Source organism: Thamnophis elegans, chromosome 4, assembly GCF_009769535.1.
Source record: "Thamnophis elegans isolate rThaEle1 chromosome 4, rThaEle1.pri, whole genome shotgun sequence".
Classification (NCBI taxonomy): domain Eukaryota; kingdom Metazoa; phylum Chordata; class Lepidosauria; order Squamata; family Colubridae; genus Thamnophis; species Thamnophis elegans.
Genome location: NC_045544.1, coordinates 111,904,835 through 111,917,130, shown reverse-complemented (window position 1 = coordinate 111,917,130; position 12,296 = coordinate 111,904,835). Strand labels below are relative to the sequence as shown.

The window sequence follows — 12,296 nt, the reverse complement described above, 5'->3', positions numbered from 1 at the left end:
AGAAGGGGAGAGGAGAGGACGATCATTAATTTTCAAGCTGTAAGTGTTAATTTATCAAGCCCAATCACATAGTTTCGTAGCGGAGCATGGGTACCCAGCTAGTTAAACTATAAAGCTTTCTTGATAACTTAGATTGAAATGAGGTATATATTATGCAAGGCAATCTGTATATTTAGAAGAAGTAATAAAATAATTACTTTACTTTAAAAGAAGTAATAAAGATGTGGAAAGATTTTTTTTTAAAGACTATTTACTTTTAGGGCTGTAACAGGAGGCTGCAGTCTTACCAGTGACTCTCAATTGCCAGTGTAGAAATGGGTTATCCTTTTGGGTTGTGCTACATCTTGCTATGCCCCATGATTACTAGAGGCTGAATGAATCATGTTAAATGAGTCAATATGCTCAATTTTGCTTGCTTTGCATGATTTCCACACAGGGTGCTGAATTCAGCTTTACTTGGGAAACAGTTCAAGTGACCTTGATGTAGCAAGGATGTATTTATTTTATTTTTGAGAAGAGAATGCTCAGCTTTGCTGTCTCATCATAACCTTCTGCCGGATTAAGACGCCGGGTCCTCTAAAATGCTTGCTTCTCTCTGTAATCTGCTCCTCTGTGGCAGCAAAGGGAGAGTCTTCCGTTTGCAGCGCACTGTATGTTCTCTTCGATACCAAGGAGCCCATTTTTGCAAAGTCCATATTGACATTGGCATTTTTCCCAGGGTACTTAAGATGTTTTTGAAAACGGGCATGAAGCGATCTTCGGTTGCTTCTCAATTCTGTGTTTACCGCTTTTCAGAGCATCTTGCTCCTCTCACTATCTCCTGAGAGAAAAAGCAACACAAGTCCAGCTACTACTTATGCTGGACTTTCTGGGTCTTATCTCAAAATGCTCTTCAGGTTCCTGGAAAGGATCATGTTAGTTTCTCAGTTCTGCTCAGTTCTGCTTGAGAGTGTAAAGAAGGGAAACAGGAAGTGCTTGCTTCTTTTTCCCTTAAATGTAGCTCTGATATCCTTGTTGCCAGTGTTTATGCTGGCAAGGAGCATAAAGGAAAGAAGGCAAATGATGTGGTAGCTGCTTTATTATATACGCACAGAATAACAAAGTGACTGCTGAGTATAACTATGAAGACATATATCCAATGGTATTTGGTTGGCTAGTTTAAACACAGAACAGTAGGTAAAGCTTAATCCCGGTTCAGATTTCCTAATAAATTGCAGCAGGGCAGATTTTGGTTTTGGTGAGCTGCAGTGGCGCAGTGGTTACAGTACTGCAGACTATTTCTGCTGCCTGCCGGCTGCCTGCAATTTAACAAATCAAATCTCACCAGGCTCAAGGTTGACTCAGCCTTCCATCCTTCCGAGGTGGGTAAAATGAGGACCCAGATTGTTGGGGGGGCAATATGCTGACTCTGCAAACCACTTAGAGCTGTAAAACCACTGTGAAGCGGTATATAAGTCTAAGTGCTATTGTTATTGCTATTAACTTTAGGAGAAATAATAAACTTTTTTTTTAACATTTTTTAACCTATTTGCCCGAACCAGCAGTAAAAAAATGCTTTAAAAAGTCTAAAAAAAGTTCCAATCATCTGTGCGACAATCAGTTGTGCCGTCCGATTGTCAGAACTTTTTTTCTATTTTTTTAAAGCATTTTTTTTTTACTACCAGTTCGATGAACCAGTAGCATTTGTCTGGTTCGGGCGAATCGGCCCAAAACGGTAGCATTTCACCCCTGGCCCTCACCAAATGTAACTTCTCACTGACTGTTTCCCTCTTGATATCTGACTCATCATCTTCCAGCTCATTTCTGTGTCTAGGCCCTATTTAAATTTTTTTTCTTCGTCCTGTTCTTCAGCATTCTACTACACCTTTTTTCTGCTTTGTAGGTAACTAAATATTTCTTTCCTCCCCATTCTTTTCTCCCTAGTGGATGGGAAATAAATTATGTAAAATAAAGTGGATCCTGTACCTATAGATAATTTGTACAATCTGATAAATAATTGTTAACCTGGTATGGAAATAAATTCACTTTTTTTAGTACGTTCAGCCTGTGTTATTTGGAAAGCCTAGCTGCCTAAGGTGCAAACTATTAAAATTGATTCAGTTTTTATATACCATTTCTAATGAGATGGATTGTAAAACGGGTGCAAAGAATGGACAAGCGACAAAAAGAAACATCTTAAAGATGAATCATAATTAACTGATGAATTATGCTGCTGCTGGCCCTTCTCCTGGCCGCTGAGTTTGCATTAAAAGCTAAAAGTAAGGCCAGCTCTGTTGCCCATTTGCAAATGGCTAGCAGGATAAGCATATCCAATCGTAAAAGTCTCTTTTACCAGAAGACAAAATTAGTGAGATTGTCCCTACTCTGTGTCTTTTAAATATCCACCTCACAATGGGATAGCATCAGGGGTGGGTTTCAACCGGTTCACGGCGGTCCCCGCGAACCAGTTGGTCAGCGAACCCGGAAGTAAGTAACTTCCGGGAATGGCGAAGGACCTGCCCGCCCGCGCTCCTTACCGGTCTTTGAAGGCTTCTGCGCTTCCACGCAGGCGCATGGCACATACAGCGCCTGTGCGATTCTCCGCGAGCAGCTGGATGGCACATACAGCACCTGTGCGAGTCTCCCTGAGCAGCTGGAACATCACGCAGGCGCTAAGACGCATGCGTGAACTGCGCGCGTGCACGAGGACGCTGCTGGCCCCGTTCCAACCAAATCGGTTGGAACAGGATTAGCAACCCACCCCTGGATAGCATGTACCAAATTTTTCAGAATATAAGATGCACCAGAGTATAAGATGCACCAAGATTTTGAAGACGTAAATTTAAAAAAACATTTTTGCTCTCTGCATGCCTCATTTTTTTGTGAAAAACGGGACATGCAGAGAGTTTGAGAAGCCTGCAAAGTGCTCCTGGAGGCTGGGAAGGGCAGAAAAAAACAGCCCATTTTTGCAAAAACGGGCCCAATTTTTACAAAAAACAGGGCATGTATAGACTTTGGAGGCTTGTAGAGTGCTCCTGGGCGCTGCGGGTGGCAAAATGAGGCCAAAAAATGGCCCATTTTCCACTTGTTTTTGTCCTCCCCAGCCCCCAGGAACACTCTACAAGCTCCCCAAAGCCTATCTATGGACGTCAATTTTTGCAAAGGGGGCAGGGTTTCAGGATGCCAAAAATGCTGTATTCAGTGTATAAGACACATCCAGGTTTTCGCCCTCTTTTTTTGGGGGAAAAAGGTACAACATACTCTGAAAAATATGGTATATTTCCAAGCAAAGCAGTGAACTGTAGCCATCTACCATTTTTGTAGGACCCACGACTGTTCTTGCAAGTAAAGATCGAGCCTTACAGTATGCTTTACAATGTGCTTTCCCCCCAGCTTTTAAACATTAAAAACAGTCAAGATGGTGCAAGGAAAAGATCTCGAGTGCCTCCTATCTCTGCTGTGCTATATTTAGTATTATTACTGTTGTGAAAAATATTTGAAACCACAATTCATACATTCAAATACTAGAATGATATACAATGAGTATAAAAATAATCATGCCAGAAGAAAATGTGCAATAGAAATGATACAGCAGATAATTTTAACGGATTCCTTGGAATGTAGGGAAGGTTGGTCCATTCCCCCCTTCTATTTTTTTCTTTTGAGTTAATGCTGATCCTGCTTTTGATTTCTTATATTATTAAATGTGATTGTCTTATTTTATTGCAACACTGAATTTGACTTTATCCTGTTGTCCCATGTTTTGTCACGAATGGTATATTATTAAATTACAATGTTCTGCAAGGTTTATAACATTGTTACAATGAGCTGCTTGGACCAGGGTAGAAAAATAGCATATAATCAAACTAAAAGGAATTTGATTTGTGGAAGAGAGGCTCATAAAGGGTTATGACAGTGATTGCTAACCCTTTTGTTGTCGTGTGCTGGAAGCACATGCATCCGCGCCCATAATGCAATGCGTGCACACACCCTGTGTGCCCCCACCTTCCCATGCATGTAAATGCAATACCCCATATGTGCCCTTCACATGCACACATGACCTACGTGCATGTGAGTGTGACCCCCCAATGTTCCCCCCTGCTCATGCACTTCACCCCCCGCTGCCCATTTTTGGCTTCCAGGTTGGTGCAGCGTGCCTTCCAAAATAGGGTGCAGTGGAGTGGGCTGGGACAACAGCTGATATGCCCGCAGAGAGGGGTCTGCGTATCACTTGTGGCACCCGTGCCATAGGTTCGCCATCATGGGTTTATGGGCATATTATCAGGTAGATACTTTTTATATCAAAGGAGTCTACCTGTAAATAAAATAGAGAAAAGGGTGGGCTATTGGCTTCAGGGTCTCCTTGTAGACTTACAGCCAGTTGACTAGTTGTGAAAAATTATTTTTCTCAATGGCTTATTGAATTGTGTGAATTCAGCTTCAGTAGAAATAAGAATTACACTTAAAGAAATTATTTTTCTCAATCCATACCGTGTACGGGTTCTGGGAAGTCGGGGGGGGGAAGGAGGAGGGGGGTTGGGGGAGAGTGGGGGGAGGGAGGGGTATACATTAGGCTAGACAAGAATTTGGTGGTAAACTAGAACTATTTTGACACACAAAAAATTGTACTCCGATGTCTTACTGATTGAGGAATGATGAAATGTTTGTTTTAAAAGAAATAAAACTTTTGAACCATAAAGAAATTATTTTTCTCAATGGCTTATTGAATTGTGTGAATTCAGCTTCAGTAGAAATAAGAATTACACTTAAAGAATTGTGCACATATTTACTGTGCAGAAGAACACAGGATATATTTATTTCAAACAGGTGCAGATGTCTAGGACCAGCTACTGGCAGCTTTTCATCTGTTTTTTGCACCATTATGTAGCTGAGTTGGGATAAACTGGAGCAAATTGGACCTGGTAATCAGGGCAAATAAAAATTGATTGAGTTTTTAATTTCAAATTGGGCCTTGATTTTTAATACCCAGCAGTTCCCCAAATTAAGGGTTAAATATAGCTGTTAAATCACCATTTTAAATGTAAAAATATACTGACTCAATTAGGAATCATCAAGCGTTAATGAGAGAGAAAGTCAGTTGGCTGCAACCTTTTAACATTTTATTTTAAATTAAACAGTAGCATGTGGGAGGAAGGAAATGTATAGTTGGTCATTCTGCATCAAGTCTCAAATCTGAATCCATCTTGAGCTATCCTTCTGAAATGAAACCAAAACAGCTACTCTTTTATGGAGCAGATGTTCTTCAGAGCAGCTCTTAAGGCTGGGAGGGCAGCCTCTAAATTTACCCATAATACTGCAATGTGCTTCATCTTTAATTACAGGTGAGAACAGGTGGACATAGAATAAAGAAGCTTGATTACTGAGAATGCTTAAACAATATTTATTTTAATCGTGGATTAAGATGCATTCAGCTTATTAATACCTGTAGCAATGTCTAAATGAAAACAAACAGCAGCCCTTTATGGCATGGGTCCAGGGTATTTGAGGGGATCTGAGGAGTTGTCTCACCCCAATGGGACCAGCCTGCCCCACTGATTTGAGAGGGAAGAACCTACTTCATATTCCATTGGCCAAAGCATTTTGACTGACAGGGTCCAGGAGAAGAACCTTTTCTACTGTGGATCCCTCCACCCTCTGGAACATTCTTCCACCAGAGGGCAAGGTCCTCCCCCAGACTCCTAGCCTTCCAGAAGACCTAAAAACTTAGCTCTGCTACTAGGCCCCCGAGAGTGGGTAACGGAGTAGAGAAGAGCTGTACCCCCAGAACGCCCATCGATTTGCTTTTTAGCTTTCAATTCACTTTTTTCCTAACTAGTTTTGTAGTATTTTTTATCTTTTATTTTACTGTAAGTTGCCCGGAGTCGCTGTATCAGCAAGATGGGCGGCATGGAAATTTAATAAATGAATATCTTTCATATTTTTTTAATTAACCAAGTCCCAAACAGTTATTTGACAAACTGGTGTTCAATGTGACTCCTTTGCCATGAATTGGGAATAACAAAATTTTGTCATCAGAGTTTTCATCTCCTGAGGGGTGTTGCCAGTGATGGTGAACTTTCGGGCACCGAGTGCCAAAAAGGGAGTGTGTGCATGTGTGCGCACGTTCTGCGTGCTCATCTGGGATGCAACCCGGAAGAGGAGCTGCCCCGGGGGGAGAGGGGTATAAGCATGTTCACACTGGAATATGGAGGACCAGCTCTTCCAGTTTTCGGCACTGCTGCATGCACAAAGGCCAGCTGATCGTTGCACATGCATGCTCACCAGAAACCCGGAAGAGGAATGGGCAATGCCACGTGCGTACCAGGCAACATGGCTTCGTGTGCTACTCCGAGCACACGTGCCATAGGTTCCCCATCACAGGGTGTTGCCATTAAGATTTGAGGCTGAAGTTCACTTCCCATAAAGCTCAGTGATTTGGGGAGAGTTTGTGACTTATCGCACAGACATGTTATGATAATAAAATGAAAGAAAAGAAAAACCTCCACTAGGTATATGTATTCTCTTAACATTATGGAAATGTAAAGTACATTAGGGGTAGAGAATAGAAGTCAATGGGAACTGTCCCAATGATTTATAATGTAACATAAGTAATCCAAAGTGAAAATTGGGAAATTGTAAACACTTGACAATTTTTTTGTGTGATTTACAGTTCCAGCATAACTTCTCAGATATTAAAATATTAGGAGTTGTAAAGTTTAATGAGTGGCTATGAATTCAATTTTTCTTGGAAGAGTTGTTGTAAAGAAAAAAAATTAAAGAAAGAGTAGGTGAAAATAGACTACTTATAGCAGTGTTTCTTAACCTTGGTGACTTTAAGTCCTATGGACTTCAACTCTCAGAATTCTGGGAGTTGAAGTCCACAGGACTTAAAGTCGCCAAGGTTGAGAAATACTGACTTATAGCTTTGGGATAATCAGTTGCTTCTCAGATACTACTTGAAATTACTATTGTAATAGGCAAATTAAACACAGGTTATGCATATGCAATCCAGGGTACAATGGTAATGTACAGGGTACAATGGTAATGGTTATGTGGTTAGAGTCTTGGATGAGGACTAGGATATCTACATTTAAGTCCCAATAAAGAAGAGTATTTGTACTTTAGGGTTGAAATGAAGAGACCTTGGTACTCTTTGGCTTGGTTGTTTTCTTTCTTGTTTCATTACCCAAACTAGATAATATCTTCTGTGTTACTAAGAAGTGGGGTTTGCTCTCAGTTTATATTCTAATGGTTTACCCTTTCAGTGTAGGTACAGCTGCCTTGGAGGTTCTTTAGTTGGACTGTTTATTGTTAGCTTGTTTGGCAGTTTCTTGATTGGAGTATTGTTTACTTCTTGATTATTGGTCTGATGTTAATCTTGGAGTTAATCTATGCTCATCTGGATGCTGATTGCTGGTGGGTCTTTTTATTCCCTTTTTGGCTTGTTGATTGTCTCTTTTGCATAGTATGGAGATATTGTTTACGTTTATTGATGGACCTATTGATTTCCTAGTTTTTTTGTAGTTGGCTTGGATTAGGATTGTCACATTTCCCAGTTGAAACTATGATTAAGTCTGTCCATATATTGTGAAATTAAAGAGTTTTCATCATGTTTTTTGACTGCAGGTTGGTATTTATGGATGCTCTCTGCTGGTCTTCCGCCTGTTAGTACTGCTATGAAAATATTCTGATGGGGTTATTAACATTGTTATTGAAGTCCATTATATGCATGCATTTGATTACGCATAGTTCATTCCCCTTAAAATTAAAACTCCATGTTACAATGTTTATGGAGATTCTCAGTCATCCAGGTCATGGTTGCCCCAAAAGTGCTTTTTCAAAAGGCAACTGGACTTTGTTTTGCTTGAGGATGTTTCGCTTCTCATCTGGAAAGCTCTTGGATGAAGAAACTTCTTGGATAAGAAGTGAAATGTCTTCAAGCAAAAACAAAGTCCAGTTGCCTTTTGAAAAAGCACTTTTGGGACCTCCATGTTACAATGTTCCATTCCATAACTGTTTTTTCCACTTCTACTTTTTTAACTAAGTCTTTCTAGTTGGTTAAGTTCTTGTCCTTTCCTCCAACCTCTGAAGGGGAAAACTCTGAGCAGCACAGATCAAGAATTTCCTGGAGGGATCCAGCATGGCAGAGTTTATCTCCCATAGTAAATAATACACCTTTATTATTTCTTCCGACACAACTTTGTGGTTCCTCACTAGTCCAGCTATGTGTGCATGAAGAAGATGAGTGAATAAATGACTATTGAAGATGAATATTGTGAAGTACGGTATATATTTGATTAACTTTTAATTGAAAAATCCAGATGAGATGGAATTATATTGCTTAGTGACAGGCTAGTTTTCATTCTTTGCAACAGTATAAAAGAATATCCTTTTTTAGATTATGTATTTATTTATTAGATTTTTACCCTGCCTTCATTACATTATAAATAATTGAAGATGGTGAACATACCTAATACTCTTTCTTCCTCCAATTTTCCCCAGAACAATCCTGAGAGATGGGTTAACTAAGAGAGAGTGACTGGCCCAGAGTCACTCTGCTGGCTTTCATGCCTAAGGCAGGACTAGAACACTCATTCTCTAAGGTTTTCTTAGCCACTACCTTAACCACTACAACGAATAGATCATGGCATCTTTTGCAAAACTGTCTTTTAAAGCAAAATGAAATGCATACCTTTAAAAGATTTTTGCTTGGATTAAGGCGGGTGAAGGTATGTCAATATATGTTAATTGCATGTCATTGAAGTAGCTGCTGTCAGCTAGGTTGATGTTGGATGAAACAAAAGTTATCATACCTGTAGCAAAATAATACATAGCAGGTTAGGTAAAAACATCAGAATACAAGTTTTAGGAAATAGCCTGTTGATATTTACTGTGATTTAGGCAGATGTAGTGAGAAACCTGACTCAGTTAAAAACATAATAAAACTTTGCTTAGCAGCAGAAGATAACCAGAAAAGGTTAGATGGGCTTTCCTAGGTCCTCAGCTTGAAAAAAACTCCTGAACTCTCTTGAATTCTACCAAAATTATTTCAAACAATGACTGGCGGAAGGAAAATCTTCCTAAAGTATTTTAAAGTTGAGATAGGGAGTCTTTTTGCTTCGCAGTACTCTCTGCTATATTAAATAAAGGATGTGTATATCTACACACCACTGATATATATGTGTGTTTACATACACAGGGATCTGTCATTTACATACAATCTCTTTGAACCCTCTGAGCAGTCCTTCCTAGTACAAAATTATACCTGTTATATATCTACACTCTTCTAGCTTTCACCAACAACACAGCACCAAATCTTTCATCTATAGCAAAGCTCCCGCTATCTCAATTTTTCCGGATCATTGACAGTGATACTCAATTGATGGAATTAAACCAGGCATTCAGTAAACTGAACTAGCTACCCAATAAGCTGAATAGACAAATCAATAGAGCCTAATTGATTCCCAAAGAGGATCTATTAAAATGAAGACCATCACCAAAAAACCCTCAATTGATTGTCATCTTCAGCTCAAGCCACTCAAATATCTTATTAATAAGCTACACACCATAGTGGACACAGATACCCTAGTTTCTCAAGCACTGAGGGGCAGACCCATTCTTGAGTATAGACGCTACCCAGCCTAAAACAGAGTCTTATAAGCAACAAGAAACTACAATACAATGCTGCTAACATTGGAATCAGACCTTGCAAGAAATCCAGACGTATACTTTGCACCCACATGTGTACCAACAGCATCATCATAGGCCCTTAAAATTTCATGCACAAATAAGAGGGACCTTCAGATTCTCCTACCCCAATGTAATATATAGGCCATCATCTGCCAACACTGTCCCTTTGGATTCTACATTAGACATACAGACCAGACTTCGTACGAAATAATTGCTGGACAAAAATCGGACCTCAGAATTCAAAACAAGGACAAAATGAATAGTTTAACATGCCAGTTTATTTAATTGTAGATCTCAAGTTAACTTTTTTGGATCAATGAAAACTCACCAGTACTATAGAGCACAAGACTGTGAAACTCATATCAAAAAGGTTCATGCTATGTCAGAAGGTCTTAATAAATTCAATAAGCTTTTAACACATTACAGTTGTTAATTGATGAGGTACTTGCAATCTGTTGTACATGTAACCTACATCTGCATAACTATTCTGTCTTCCTCTGCCCCTTCCCCTGCCTCATCCCAGTTAAATCTTACATCAGTTTTAGCTATTTTTTGGCAACTTATGAAATGAGATACAATTCACAGAAGCTTATGTGTTAGCCTTAAAAGATACTATCACTCTTCACCTGATTTTGGCTCCCATAGACTAACATGGCTTTTCTCCTGCAGTAGGTGTAATTGTGGTAAGTGAAACACACTGGGAGTAGCTCTGGTCTTCCAACCCTGCATTTAGACCAGGAGATTTTCCTAGCTATAATTTACTAAACTTTATTATGTAAGCTTATCATTCATCACCTTATTCATTCATTAAGCTTAGGGAGGGTGGGGTTTCTGGAACTTCACAGTAGAATCTGGCCTTTAGTCTCCACTAGTCTTAACAAATCAGGTTTGTTCAGTTTCATTCACTCAGATCACTAGGTTGGTGGGCATCATGACAGAAAAGGTTCTTTTCCTGGGTCCCACCAGATGACATTCCTTAGAACTCTGATGGCATTAGGGTTTCTCAAAATTAATGTGATGTTTTCTAGATCTGAATATGACTTCTACCATCATTCATATTTCCACCCTTATTTTTATACAGTACCAGTATGTATAGCCCTTTTACAAAGCATAAGGAGTTAGGTGCATGCCCTGGGGAGATTGCAATCTAAATATCAAGTGATTTATATCTTAAAGATATTTTGGATGGCAGGGTTCACATTCAACCTGGTCTGCTCATAGCTCTAAACAAGGGGGAATGATTAGAGCTTCCTTGGTGATCTGTCCTTCAAATTAATCCAAAACTTCCTTTGGAATGAATAACAGCTAGTTATCAGTCCATCTCCCTGAGGCCATGCCCACTAGGGAGTTGGAGAGGAAGGATATGCCCAGGGTGAGCAGAGTGGCAAGGGAAATTCTACCCAAGCATAAGAGCTCTGGATCCTAATGGAGTACTTAGTGCTAATTTATTACTATATCAGTAGCACTGACTGGAAATTGTGTTTATTTTTTATTTTTTTGCAGTAGAAAGCAACACTTAGAGCTGCCTCCTATTTATTTTCATTCCTAATCATACTATTTTTTTTAACATGATGTTAAAATCTTATGCTTTTAAAAAAAACACAAGCCAGGAAATGCCCCTTTTCCCACTTACATAACAATAGTCAAAATGGCTTCTGTGTGTGCCTTATCACAGTGCAAGCTAAGCATTTTGTAGAACAAGGAGAACAAAAGTGAATCTTCTATTAGTCTCATCAGATTGTAAGCAGGATAGTTGAGTGTCTTCTCTAGATCATGTCTCAAGAGAGACTTACCAATAATTAGGGTTCTCTGAAACTGTTCATGAGAGTATCTGGTGCTCCTCCCCTTTTTCTCCTCTGGCAGGGTGTCGCCACCCCATTAAGGACAAGGATCAATCCTTTTTTTCAAAAAATACATGTAATAATACTAAGGTCTTCCTTGAAGTGAGATAATGGACATTTTTAAGGGCGAGTGTTTTTTAAAACCTTATTTAATTTCATGGTGCTGAGATAGCATTTCAGGATATTGTGACTACCGTGTTATTGACTCTGTATTACTACACATAACTTTTTATTTATTTATTCAGTTTATAGAGTCTGGGCAGCTCACAGGTTACAATAACCAAAAATAAAACTCATATAAATAATAATGATTTAAAAACAAGTGAAAAAATTTAGAAAGACCATAGCATGCAGGAGAGTGCTACCTAACAGCTTAGAAGCAATAAACATATTGCAGGCTCCATATCTCTACAGGATCCCCAGGCCCAAATGGCAAATGAGAAGAGGCCCTCCTGAATCCCATCAGATGAAACTTCTGCTGCAACTGATGGGATAGGTAGATGTAACATGGGAGAAGAGGTGAACCCTCAAATAACCCAAACCTCATGCCACATACGGCTTCATTGGTCAGACCCAGCACCTCAAATTGAATTCAGAAGCAAACTAGCGCAGAAGCAACTAGCGCAGCTTACGGTGCTCTGATCTTGGAGTTCATATAACTGCTCACACTGCTGCTTTTTGTACCAGCTGTAGCTGGTGCAGGAATTATGAATCCCAAAGGACCTTCAGATTGCTTCACCCCAATGGTAAATTTCTGGATCTTGAAGGCTCCCAAACTCAAAGCCA

General features: G+C 39.6%; 1 protein-coding gene across 10 annotated transcripts in view; it reads left to right on the top strand.

The window, feature by feature from the left end:
- HMBOX1 (homeobox containing 1) overlaps positions 1-12,296 on the top strand; it is a 125,681-nt gene that overhangs the window by 37,802 nt on the left and 75,583 nt on the right. Inside the window, exon 1 of one of the 10 annotated variants that reach the window (XM_032216218.1) lies at positions 1,343-1,361. The exons of the other annotated variants lie outside the window; for them this stretch is intronic. The gene's annotated coding sequence lies outside the window, so the exon portion shown is untranslated. Of the gene's footprint in view, positions 1-1,342; positions 1,362-12,296 lie in introns of those variants that run through there. 10 annotated transcript variants of the gene reach the window in all.